The sequence below is a fragment of the Cupressus sempervirens genome, chromosome 9, assembly GCF_028749045.1.
Source record: "Cupressus sempervirens isolate cs-2001-9-10 chromosome 9, ASM2874904v1, whole genome shotgun sequence".
Lineage (NCBI taxonomy): Eukaryota > Viridiplantae > Streptophyta > Pinopsida > Cupressales > Cupressaceae > Cupressus > Cupressus sempervirens.
This window is the reverse complement of record NC_143126.1, coordinates 396,843,603-396,857,418: the sequence shown is the minus strand read 5'-3', so window position 1 is coordinate 396,857,418 and position 13,816 is coordinate 396,843,603. Positions and strand designations below refer to the sequence as shown.

Genomic DNA, 13,816 nt, shown 5'->3' with positions numbered 1-13,816 from the left:
GCAAAGACAAAGGTGTGATGACAAGAAGTAGAGTTAATGAAGAACTATGCTTGACATCTCAAGTTGAACTAAAGAATGTAGAAGAAGCATGTAAAGATGACTACTGGAAGCAAGCTATGAAAGAGAAATTGCATCAAATAGAAAATAATAGAACATGGGAATTGGTTCCCAGAAAAATAGATAAGAATGTGATAGGAACCAAATGGGTATTTAGAAACAAGATGAATGAGCAAGGAGAAGTTGTAAGAAACAAAGAAAGATTGGTATGTATAGGTTACTCATAGCAAGAAGGAATAGATTATGAGGATACTTATTCTACAATGGCTAGAATGGAAGCCATAATATTATTCTTAGCCTGTGTAGCATAGAAGAAATTCAAAGTATATTAGATGGATGTCAAGTTAGCATTTATGAATAGAGAACTTGAAGAAGAAGTATACATCAAGCAACCTAAAGGAATTCCTTTAACATATGAAATGGACATAGTGTGCAGACTAAGGAAAGCATTGTATGGATTGAAGCAAGCACCCAAAACCTGGTATGCAAGGTTGGACAAACATTTGACAAAGCTTAGATATAGCAAAGGTATGGTAGATAGTAATCTATATTGGAAAGAAACTAATGATGGTTTGATGATTTTAGTAATATTTGTTGATGATATAATATTTGGAGGAAATGATGAAGAAAGTAAGAAGTTTGCTGAAGAAATGAAGAAAGAATTTGAAATAAGTATGATAGGAGAGATGAAGTATTTCCTAGGATTGCAGATAGTACAAAATAAAGAAGGAATCTTTATTTCACAGACTAAGTACTTGAAGGATTTTTTGAAAAGGTTTGGTTTGGAAACATGTAAACTTATTGGCACACATATGGTAATTGGACACAAGTTATCTACAAAGGATGAGACACCTACTATTGGATAGAAGAAGTACAAATCTATGATCATAAGTTTGCAATATCTGACTCACACAAGGTTGGATATAGAAAATGCAATTGGAATTGTTGCAAGATTCTAGGTTGATCCCAAAGAAGCAAATTATGTAGTAGTGAAAAGGATATTTAGATATCTAAAAGGAACTTTAGAATTTGGATTATAGTATGAAAGATCTAATGATTTTACTCTAAGTGCTTATACTAATGTAGATTGGGTAGGTAGTATGGATGATAGAAAGAGCATTAGTGGAGGAGCTTTCTTTCTTGGAGCAAGATTGGTTTCTTGGTTAAGCAAGTAGCAAGATTATACATCTCAAAGTATAGTAGAAGCTAAGTATGTTGTAGTGACAAATAATTGCAATCAAGCAGTTTGGATGAAGTAGATGCTGAAGGATATAAGGATAGAAATTAGTGAACCTATTGTTATACATTATGAAAACACAAGCATAGTAAATATGTCTAAGAATCTAGTATTGCATTTGAGGACAAAGCACATTTCTATTAAGTATCACATGTTGAGAGAAAAAGTTGCAGAAAAGGAAATTAGATTGGAGTATGTGAGTACTAAAGTGCAAATTGCAGATATATTCATTAAGCCTCTTCCCAAAGAGACTTTTGAGTATTTTTGAGGTATTCTTGGGACTATGCCCCTTCCTACATCAAAGTAAGAAGATGTAAGAAAGCATCAGTTCAAGATAATAGAGCACCATTGTTTGTCTAGACTGGATGCTGATGGTTCTTGTATGGGGGAGTATCTATGATAGACAAAGTCACTTTGGAAACTTATTGATGTTGTTGATGATGTTTTGAATAGTGTCTTTTGACACTTGAGATGAGTGAGTATTAGTTGTTAAAAAAGTTGATTATGAGTATATGGGAGAGTTGGCATGAATTTAAAATAACAATTTGGTATAGAGTACATTGAGGTATATCAATGGGGGAGTATGATTGATGAAGAGGATTTGAAGACTATTTGTCTTTTGTTGGTATTTTTGGAACTAGATGTTTTTCATCTATGTTGCCATCACTTCCAAAGGGGGAGATTGTTGGAAGATTGGAAAGATTAGAAGATTGGTTTGATGATGATATGTTACATTCATGATTGAGTTTTTCATTGATGTCAACATAGCATGTTTTATGTATTCTCTAGTATCTGATAGAAGAACAATGGAAAGATTAAGTTGGTACAGATAGATAGTTGAGCATGATAAGTACCCGAGGTTATGAGAGACACTCTTAAGTATCTGGTATATGTATTTAATGTTAGAAGAAGAAAGGAAAAGTCTAGAAGAAGTTATGCAAGTTTTGTTGATGTCTATTTTGAAATAAAGTTTACAGAGGTATGTTTTGGTAAACTTGTTATATCTCCTAGCAGAGTTGATATCTTGAAAACCAAGGTTGAGGACATGAAGAAGACATGTTAAGGATGACATGGCTAAGCTTTCTTATCATAATATTGCATGTATGGAAAGTTATTCAAGTTTCAAGGCAAAAGATTAAGGTTATCAATAAGTGTAATGCATTCTTAGTGAGGTCCTATAATAATTAGTTGAGAAGGACTAATAGCCAACTTAGGAATTGTTTTATAGACCCAGTATAAAGGAAGGACATTTTCCTTTATCATGAGATGTGGATATGGTGATATGACAATTGTGAATGTTCAAAAAGAAAGAAAGAGTACAAAATGTGAAGTTGAGAAAAATAGTGTGAAAGTGAAGGAAACTTCATTGCCAAGGTTTTACTGAGTGATATGAGGTTTGGTATTTGGATCCAAGGTTTGTGACCTAGTCTACAAGGTTTGAAAGTGATTGGTTTAGTTGACAAGATAGAGGAAAGTATAGAGGAAAGAAGAAGATACCAGTAAATTACTTGTTTGAGTAGTTGAAATTGCATGTTTGGGTAGTGGGCTCTTCTTGCATACATTACAACACAACTCCTAATAGGGTTGGAATCTCCTAATAGGGATTCAAATTCTCCTAATAGGGACTCATTGTACTAAATGTTGTAACAAAATTTTTAATAGGGTCTATCCTCTCACAAAGAATATTTATATTAGTACATCGTCTTGTGGGCATCATTCCCATTGGGGTTTTCCCTCTCATCAAGGGTTTCCCTAGTCAACATGTCTAGTGTAATTGTCTATGTGCATCTTTGTATGGTTATTTTTTTAACTTTGGTTGAATAGTTAAGTTTGTTTAATGAAGATAAGTAATTTAATTATTAGATAACTGAGTCATCCTACCTCTTAGTTATCTTGGTGGACTATTAGTTCTAACAACTTCTGCAAAGGATATCAAAATCAAAGAGGAAGGTTTTAGTGTCTTTAGTAATTAGGCCATAGAACTTGGGAAGTATAGCAGAAGGTATGTTCTTCAAGTTTTGATTACCTTGTTGAGGAGGGATAGGAAAAGGAAATGTAGGTTGTGGTTGAGCCATCATTGGAGGAGGACCTAGTGATGGTGATTGATAAATAAGAAGGGCAAGTGGATTATCTTGGTATTTAGTTTCAAGAAAAAGATTATTTAGATGTAAGGATTCTTCAAAGGATGAGAATATTTGTTCTTGAGCAGCAACAAATGGATTTTCAAAATGTTCTTCTTTTTCATTCTTGCTGTGAGGGTCTTTAGGCTCAGGATTAAAAATAACATCCTAATTATTATGAGGAAGAAATCTCCCAAGGTGGTCTCTTCTTCTATGCATACAAAATAATGTAGAACTAAAACTAACATAATGACTTTAGGGTTGAACTAGATTGACACAATGCCCAGAAGTGACTCCAAAAATGTCTGGTCAGTTTAATGCCTTAGTAATGAAGGATTGGACATCCTTTCACAATGATGCTATGGTCAGACAACATCATGCATTTTATTTAAAATAATATACTAACTTCATTTAATTTATCAACCTAGGAGCATAAACTTGAAATTTAAGCCATTATAACTGAAGCAAAGACAATGTTGAAGGAAACCTACTCTAAAAAATGAAATGACAACTTAACTTAACACTTAAGATAATGTTGTAAATGGTAAAACTGTCTATGCACCTATGTTGCAGGAACAATTCACTAATTCTATTATCAATGGTTGCAAGAGCAACATAATTCCACCTTAGAAACAATAAGGAAATGAAATCTATTCTAATGGAATAGTTCACTCAATAAGTGAGTCCCCTTGGATGAGTGAACATAAACTAAAATCAAGATAAGAGATATAAACTTGAACTATGCATTCTATTCATTCATGGTGAAAGATTACACTTGATCAAAAACTAGTCTCACACTTCGCTGCTATGAAAATCAACTTATTCTATTCCTCCTGACTATTGACTTCAAAGCTACAATAGTCATTATTTAAAGGAAGCTAAAACTACTTCCTAAATCTAAGATCACTCCCTTAATGAGGATCAATTATAGACTCATAAATTTTGAAGCATAAACATCGTTAATCATGAATAAATCCTCTAGGAGTATAGAAAGTTGTGGAAGCTACATTTGTGCACTGCAACAATAGAAAGAAATGAATGATTCACTCCGCTCATGAAGGTCTAGAAATCTAGTTGGCTTTGAATTATTTAGCATTGAAATTTTGATCTTTGAATATATGTGGAAAATTCCTAAATAAAAATTAATGCACACACAACCTCTATATAAATATATTTATTTCACCATCAATATTAGAGAAAAGGTGTAAAGTTCAAATTACTACTCTTGCAAATCCTATGGCTACAAGAGGAAAACTACCCAAAACATAGCATAGATGAGGAAATATTTATCAACATGTAATACTACTTCATTATACCATTTATGTCCATGAATTCAATTAGATACAACATATTTAAGCTATCCAAACTTCTACTTCATGTCTTAGCGCACGCGCACACACACACACAAACACACACACACACACACACATACATACAAACATAAATTCATTTTCTTGAAACCATAAAGTCATGACTATTTTGCAAGATAACTATTTGAAAACAAGATAAAAAGAACTTAGAATGATGGCCTTTTGGAGGCCCATCAATGTGATCCATGCCATATAAATTCTCTATAACAAACTCAACAAGTATTAAATGATCTATAACAACCTCTTCAAAACTTAATCCTATTCCATTCCTAACTTTTATGTAGACTCTGTATTACTTGACCTCAACTATTAATGGTTCTCAACATTGCTATTGCTCGACCTTTATTACCTTCCAGATGCTTGATATACACTGTGCTTGGAACATACTCTATCACTCAATAATTATATATGTGGAATTTTACTTGGTCATTGATGACTTGCTTGGTCATTGAATGAGCTTAGTCCATATAGAAAATTGCTTTGTGACCATGCTCACTCATCTTCTATAGAATTAATTGGTACATACTATCTTATGTACATGACTCAGCCTATGTATAGTAGCTCAATCATAGTGATGACTGTTTGAATCTACCTTGTAAATGACTAGGTGATTAACACTAATAGATAATAATGGTTAGAGATACCAATAATTTTTGAATGTAATACCTGAGAAGTAAGTATAATTTAAACAATCTCAAGGATTTTTGAACCTAATAGAAGAAAATGATTTGCAAATTGAAGAAAGTGTTGTATAGAATGAATGAAGCCCCAGAACATGGTATGAAAGGTTACATTCTTTTCTAATTAAGATTGGATTTTCTAGAACAAATGAAAATAGTAATCTATATTTGAAATGTAAATCTAAAAGTATGATTTTGATTGCTAAAATATTTTTTAATGACATAATATTTAGAGGAATTAATATGTTGTGTAAGAAATTCGTTGAAAAAATGAGTAGAAAATTTGAAATGTTAATGTTTGGTAAGATAAAAAATTTCATTTGATTGCAAGTTTATCAAACAAAGAAAGGTATATATTTGACTCAATCTAAGTATGTGAAAGAAATCTTGAAGACATTTGGGATTGATGAGTCCAAGCTATCAATACACCTATGGTTATTGGAGTGAAATTATCAAAAGGAGACACAATTGGTGAGGTAAATGACACTTAATACATATATACTATTGGCAAGTTACAATATGTTGTACATAATGGACCAAATATTTTACTTTGGTTGGAATTGTTGTAAGGTTCTCATCTAATCCAAAGGAGACTCACAAGACTATTGTGAAAAAGATAATCAAATATCTCAAAGGAACTAAAGGTTATAACATGTGGTATAAACAAGAGGATAAATTTAATCGTAAAGTCTACATAGATGCTAGTTGAGTAGGTAACGTTGATGATAGAAAAAAAACAAGTGGTGGAGCTTTCTTTCTAGGATAAAGATTGATAACATGGATAAGCAAGAAATAGATTTATTGTGATAATACTAGTGCAATAAATATTTCAAAAAATTTGGTGATTGATACACAAATAAAGAAACATATCTATCAAGTATCACTATTTGAGAAAGAAACTAATAGAAAAATAAGCATGGTTTGAATATGTAAAGTCTAAAGAACAAATTGCTGATATATTTACCAAGACATTGCCTAAGGATTCTTTTGAGTATTTAAGAGGTAAACTGGGGGTTTTGCCCCTTTCCAAAATTCACTAGGGTAGAGATGCATGTATCATGAATTCATAGATGAACTATAATATCTTTATGAAGTTTATGCATAGAGTTCACACTTTAGGAGAACATCTAAAGTTGTGAAGATGACTATGATGAAAATAATGTAATTTATACATGCAAGGTACAAGGTTAACTACAAGGTTTTCTAAGTTTCACATTAAAATTTATAATGTCCATTGGCATTGTTTTCTTAGGAGGAGATAATGAGTAAGGGAGATGTATGTCGAAGGAGCAAAAGGTTATCAAATGGTGAAGTATACCCAATGAGGGATAAAATCAATAAAGAGGAGAGTATCAGTGAAGGAGAATCAATAGAAGAGGAGAACATCATAGAATATCAGTAGAATAGAAAAAGGGAGAGTAAATATGAAGATGAAATTAAACTAATAGAAAGATCATATCCTAAGGGGTAGAAATGTTGATGAAGATTATTGCTTCTCAAGATACATGTTGAGTTATAGAGAGCCTGCTAATAAAGATAAAGAATTGCAAAGTTGTATTGTTAAAAATGTTAGAGTAAATAATTAATTATTAATTATTTATTCTATTACTTAAGCTTACTTAGGTTAATGCATATTTAGTATTTAATGCATGTAGTGGTTGTTGTTGACAACTCGGGAGTTTTCTCCTTTTTTAGCATATTCCACTTTTTGAGGATATGTGTTGAGTTGTCATTTTTGTCCTCTACCTCCTTCCAGCTTGTTCTACAAGCTTCCATGAGGCATTTTTAAATGGTCTCTCTCTCATTGTAAATCAATCCATTCACATAGTAATTTCATTTTCCTATTGTGAAATATTTTCTCTTGCATTGTTTGCTTCATGCTCTTGCTCTTTCGGTTTCTCTTCAGCAAGCTATTTGCATGTAGGTGATCTTGGCAACTGCGGAGTTGGATTTCATCAACTCCTACATGGTATCAGAGCCTCCCTACTGCTTCTTGTTTGAAGGATCTTTGAAGCCGTGATTTGAAGTCACAAACCCTAGTTTGTTTGTGCAATTTTTCTTCAAATCAGGAGTAGAACAAATTTTTGGAGCATTTTCAGCCCAAACGGACATCACCATTGGATCCGGAAGGCCGTTTGCAATTAGGATTCATATAAAGCTTTTCGATTTTGGAGACAGAGCTCCGGGAGGCAAATTTTTTTTTTGGTTGTAGGGCTTCCATATGGATCGTACGGACACACGGTGATTTAAAAAAAATAAAAAAAAAGGCGTAGGGCCGCTCCACCATAGCACCGCCCAACGGCCACCGCCGGGCCGCCCCCGCCTACCTTTTTTGGCCTCCGTCGCCGCTGTTTTCCCGTCGTCCGCCTGCCCGACGCCGCAGCAAGGTTCCTGTTCCGGCAAACGCTGCCGCCTCCGCTCTCCGCAGCCACAGCGGAGCCTCAGCCATCGCCGCGGAAGCATTAGCCCCACCGACGACAATCGTGCCGCCAAGTTTTCCTCCCGGGCGCCACCGCCGCCGGCGGATATTCTTCCGACGCCGCTCTGTGACTTTTCCGACAACGACGCCACTTTCCCGGCGCTGACATCTTTTTCCGAACGGTGATGTCACTTTTTTGACACTGACGTCTTTTCCCGACAGTGACGTCACTTTTGCGATAGTGACGTCTTTTTTCGATAATTGGATTTTTTACCGGCGATAGGTTTGTGATGGGCATACGGCCGTCAAAGTTATGCCCGTGTCTGTAATTTTTTAGCAAGTGCTTTTTTGGAGCAGCAGTCGGTTTTTTGGCTATAACTTGAGCATACGGAGGTCTTTTTATGATCCGAAAGAAGTGTTGGAAAGCTGACTCAGAGACGAACAAATTGGTGCTAATTTCACATGATTTTGAGTTTGTTTGAGTTTCCATTTTTGGTGTCAAAGTAGAGGCTTTTGTTTCCTCTTATTCTGCATCAACAAATCCAGGTTCCTTTCCAGTTTTTTGCTTTCCTTAGTTGTTTTTTTGTGGTATTTGGGAGATATTTTTGTATGATTGTGGGGGGGTGTCTTTCTTTTCTATAATTTACTTTAGTTAAGACCCTTCTACCTTCGTCTTCTTCTTTCTCTCAATGGCGGATCCATCTATATCCCGTCTCACACCACACAACTACCACACGTGGAAGGCACAAATGACTAGACTTCTCATGTCAAGGGGTTTATGGTCATGTTTGGATGAGAATCAACCTATTCTTACACGAGCTTTTGAAGTTCTTCAGCATAGGAACAAAATTGATGAGGCCATGGGGCTTATTGCACTCAACATTTCAGACAGCTTGTTGTTTCACCTGGATGGTTTGACTACTCCACGGGCTTATTGGCTGAGATTTTAGACTTTGTTTGGACAAGTGAATGAGTTTCGAGCACTTCAGCTAGATGTAGAATTGACTTCTTTGACACCTAATAACTTTCCCACCATTGAGGACTTCTTCATGAAGTTCAAATCTCTACGTACACTTTTGCAGGGATGTGGGAAGAACAAAACAGATGATGAGTGTATCTTTTTGATACTCTCAAAGTTAAAGGGACAGTATCAGATCTTCTCTTCCATTTTTTACTCCACTATGGATGCCTTGGGTGATAGACATAGGATGCCTTCATTTGAGATATTTTTTAATCGGTTAACCTGTGAACAGTCGAAGATTACTCAAATGGATTCACTTTCAAGTTCTCAGTCACAGGCATTGCTTTCCAAGGATACACAGGAACAGAAGTTGAAGAAAATATCAGATCCTTCTTCTACTAGTTCATCATCTTCTAACAAGAAGGAGAAAAAAAAGACCGCAACTCCTACCTGTTCCTATTGTGGGAAAGGGTCTCATGATGAGGCACGTTGTTTTCAGAAGAGATGTGATGGCTATGAGAAACAGATTGCTGATTTGCACGCTCTCCTTCAGAAGAGCACTATTTCCTCTCCATCCTCTTCTACCTCACAAGGGTCTTCTTTTCAGGCTTCTTCCACCTCTTCAACATCTACATTAGATCTTGGAAAGGGTCATGCATTACAGGCTTCCATTGCATCTTCTTCACAGGTTCCTTGGATACTGGATTCAGGTGCTTCTCACCATATGACATCTTCTCAAGGTGTCTTCTCCACTCTTGAGGCTTCTCCTATTCCTCACATTCTCATGGGGAATAACACTGCATTACCAGTCTGTGGGAAAGGTTCAGTTCACATCCAAGATGATATATTCAATGATGTATTGTATGTTCCATCTTTGTTTGCCAACCTTCTCTCAATTTCTCAGATTACACGCAGTGGATCAGGGAAGACAGTTGAGTTCACTACTGATTCAATCTTCATTCGAGATCGTGCTACAGGAGATCTTATTGCTATAGGGGCAGTTGATCCTTCCACTCATCTCTATACCTTCTCACACTTTGGTCCACCATCTCCATTGTTGGAGCACACTACTTCTCTTCTGCAGGAGCATCATGTGGTGCACTCAGGATACGTGAACCTTTGTATTGTTCCTGAGATCCCTATTTTGACTACCACGCCACATCCAGTTGAGGGCTTTTCTTCTCTACAAAATTCTCCTTCCGCTCTACCTGATCTTCTAGCTTCATTTATTGAGACTCCAGGTACACTTGTTGCAGATACTTCAGTGGACATTCATGACAATGTCATCACACTTGCCTTGGGGATTCCCTTTTCGGTTCCTCATACATTCTCTTCTGGACATTAGCTAGGCTTTCCAGTTGCTCCTCTCATGCAGGGATTTCCTTGTTACATGCCTTTGTTCCTTTCGAATTGGAGTTTCATTGGTTCGATCATTTCTACAGGAGCTCCATCATTATGGGGGGGCCTTGGTGTCTATTTTCATAGGGGGGCTGTTTGTACTTATGGTTTTGAGAGAGTCTCTTGAAACATTTCTGGCGGAAGTTGTCCTTGGGGGGATTGGTTGAGGCCTTCCTTCCTTCACTTCATGTTTTTTTAGCATGTTTTTTTTTACCTCTTTTTGGAGGAGGGTTTTTCCCACAGGGTTTTCCCTCTTTCTCCATTTTATAGAGGTTGCATTGTACATGGGTACCTAAAATGGCCTCGTTGCCGAGACCCATTTTGCATTTCATCTTAGTTTTGTGAGCTTAAGGCATTTCCCTAAGTTGCACTTAAGGGGGGGTGTTAGAGTAAATAATTAATTATTAATTATTTATTCTATTACTTAAGCTTACTTAGGTTAATGCATATTTAGTATTTAATGCATGTAGTGGTTGTTGTTGACAACTCGGGAGTTTTCTCCTTTTTTAGCATATTCCACTTTTTGAGGATATGTGCTGAGTTGTCATTTTTGTCCTCTACCTCCTTCCAGCTTGTTCCACAAGCTTCCATGAGGCCTTTTTAAATGGTCTCTCTCTCATTGTAAATCAATCCATTCACATAGTAATTTCATTTTCCTATTGTGAAATATTTTCTCTTGCATTGTTTGCTTCATGCTCTTGCTATTTCGGTTTCTCTTCAGCAAGCTATTTGCATGTAGGTGATCTTGGCGACTGCAGAGTTGGATTTCATCAACTCCTACAAAAAATGCATACATGTGATCATCTTATGTAATGTTTTGTTATATAAAATAATTTTTATGAATTTTCATAAATGCCAAAGGGGCATATTTTAGGCTTCAACTAACAATGTAATAGGTAATTCTATGAATGTATATAAAAGAGTGACATCAGTTGTTATATTATCATTGATGTTGAGTCATAGTTGGCTAGACATTATGCTAATTTATTAGAGTACAATATCATTAGATTGATGAAGTGGATTTTATTGATTGATGAAGAGGATTTGAATAAAGTATGATAAATATAGAATTGATAAGTATGATATTCAATGGGCACTTGAATGAGTTGGATAGTGATAATGTAATGATGGTTTGATTGTTTTAAAATTGTATATTATTGTAATGTATTGAACATCATAAGCTTAATTGAGTGACAAGGTTAATGAAGGAAGGTTGTAGTTATCAAGTGACTATAGTATTTCTTGAGTGATTGGAAAAGTAAAAGGGAAATTTAGTATTTCTTGAGCGAGTCTTGTATTTATTGAGTTCTATATTACCTGAGTGAATGTTATGTTTATTAAGTAATAAATGGATGAGAAAGTTTGGAAAATTGGAATCTAAGGTTGAGTTTTGATAAAAATTTGGAAAGTCCATGATTGTCTAAGGCATGAAGAATATTTTTTTTACAAGAACAATGGCTTGGAAAATTTAATAGGAATCTAATAATCGAGATTGAAGTAGGATAAGGATGAGCACAAAGTTCTATTTTTGTATGTGGTTTAGTACAGTGAATTTAAGATTGATGATTCTAATTATGCAGCATTAGATGGAAGGATTTAGAAGCTTGAAGAATAATATTTAAGGAGGAAATTGTGACAAATTTAGGTTGCTAGTTTTGTTATGTTTCTAGTTAGATGTTGATCAAGTTGTTGTGAACATAAAGTTGAAAGAAAGTGAAAGAAGATTGTTGAGACATGAGAATGAAGTAGAGTTAGAAGTAATATTAAGTGAATTATCTAGTTGAGAGAAAATAGGAAAGAAGATAATAAAAATAGACTAGACAGAGAAAAGAATAGAAGGGAGATCTGAACAAGAAAGGTAGTTTCTATACCTAAACAAATCATTTACACTATTACCTTTTAATAATTACAACATAAAATATCAAAAAACTAATTAGACCTAACAATCCTATGAAATCCTATATGGTAATATTGATTAGTGATATTTTTAAGTCCTTTAGAGTAGGCCACTCTTTAGACAAGATCAAGGAGTTGACTTCTTGAGATTTTGTTAGAAAGGTTTATCATCCAACTTTAGAGGAATATGATTGCTGAAAGATTGGTTGGAAGCATGAATGTTGATGATATTCCTATGGGGGAGTACTAATATGATGATATGTTACATTCATGATTGAGTTTTTCATTGATGTCAATATAGCATGTTTTATGTCTACATAGTAGTTTTTTGTGGTATCTGATAGAAGAAAAACATAAAGATCAAGGGGAAAGGGTACTTCCCAAAAAGGTAGCATGGGAAATTGTAATTGCTGTAATTTATTACAGACTATTCGACATGATTTGTGGGTCTTTTTTTGCATTTGCAATAGGCGCAACAGAAAGGTTAATTCTTTTTGCATTTTGCTCATACACAGAAGTTCTTATTAGTTACAATACAAGGTGCATATGAGAATTGAGGGTGCACAGAGTGTAGATATGGTAGGTGAAAGGTGCCAAAAGGAGCTAGTTGGTGAAATAGAGAAATGGAGGAGTAGGGAAAAAGTTTGGGAGCAGCTGGATCAGGGCAGGATTTCCAAATACATGATGAAACTACATGGTTTTGATCAGGAGGTGACCAATAGTATGGTTGGTTCATGGAAGGAAGGTAAAGTTAAGGTGAACAGGGTATCTTTCATGATCACTGAGGAGGTGATATCGACCATTTTTGAAATCTTGATTGAGGGTTTTAAGTTTTTCATGGACAAGAAGCTCTCGGCTAACACTGTGTGGGATTCTGTGAAGGATGTAGAGGAATTGAAAGCCTTGAAGAAGATTGACACATACTATGTTCCTGATACCATGAAGAAACTGTGGAGGTATGTTCTGAAAGCTATAATTGAGTACATTACTATGGACCCTAGGTTTGATCGGGCTCATACCCACTACTTTGTTCTTTTGAATCATTTTTGGCACAACTTATAATTTCTTTTCCTTTTTACTTGTTAATGTCCATGAGCAAGGTGGTGGATAGCTTCAAAAAGAAGCCCTCTAATAACCCCACTCTGCATGAGGAGCTCTTGCTACTTATTTATGAGCACTTTAAGGCTTAGACATTAAGCAATGCCCCCCCTTAGACTGATAATGTGACCTCTAGAAGCTCTAGCTTCTCTTTAGACTCGGATGATATTCAGAGCTTTAGCTCTAAAGACGACAGGATTTCTTCCGCTGACAAAAATGTCACCTATTAGGTCAAGAATTTGCCTTCTTCCATAACCCCTAGTAGAAAAAGCCCTAGGGTAAGGATGTGAAGGTTAACGATGATGATGAGGAGGATGTGGAGATGAAAGAGGAGGAAAAGGAGATGCAAGAGGAAAATAAGGAAGACTAGGGAGGGAAGAAATGAAAGAGGGTGGGTCTGGAGGTTGAGAGATTGCAGCAAGAATGGGATATGTCTTTGTTGCCTCTTTCTCCTATCCATATTCAAGCCCAACCTAAGGAGAAAAAAATGGAATCTGATATCGAGGGTGGGGAGGTGCAAGTTAAAGATAGGAGGAAAGATTGGAAAAACTTTAATGTTAGGACCTCAAAAATGGGCATT

General features: G+C 35.4%; 1 pseudogene; it reads right to left on the bottom strand.

Annotated features, from left to right (window-relative positions):
- Positions 1-7,913, bottom strand: part of LOC149538931 (uncharacterized) — a 125,616-nt pseudogene extending 117,703 nt beyond the window's left edge.
- Between the last annotated feature and the right edge of the window lie 5,903 nt (positions 7,914-13,816).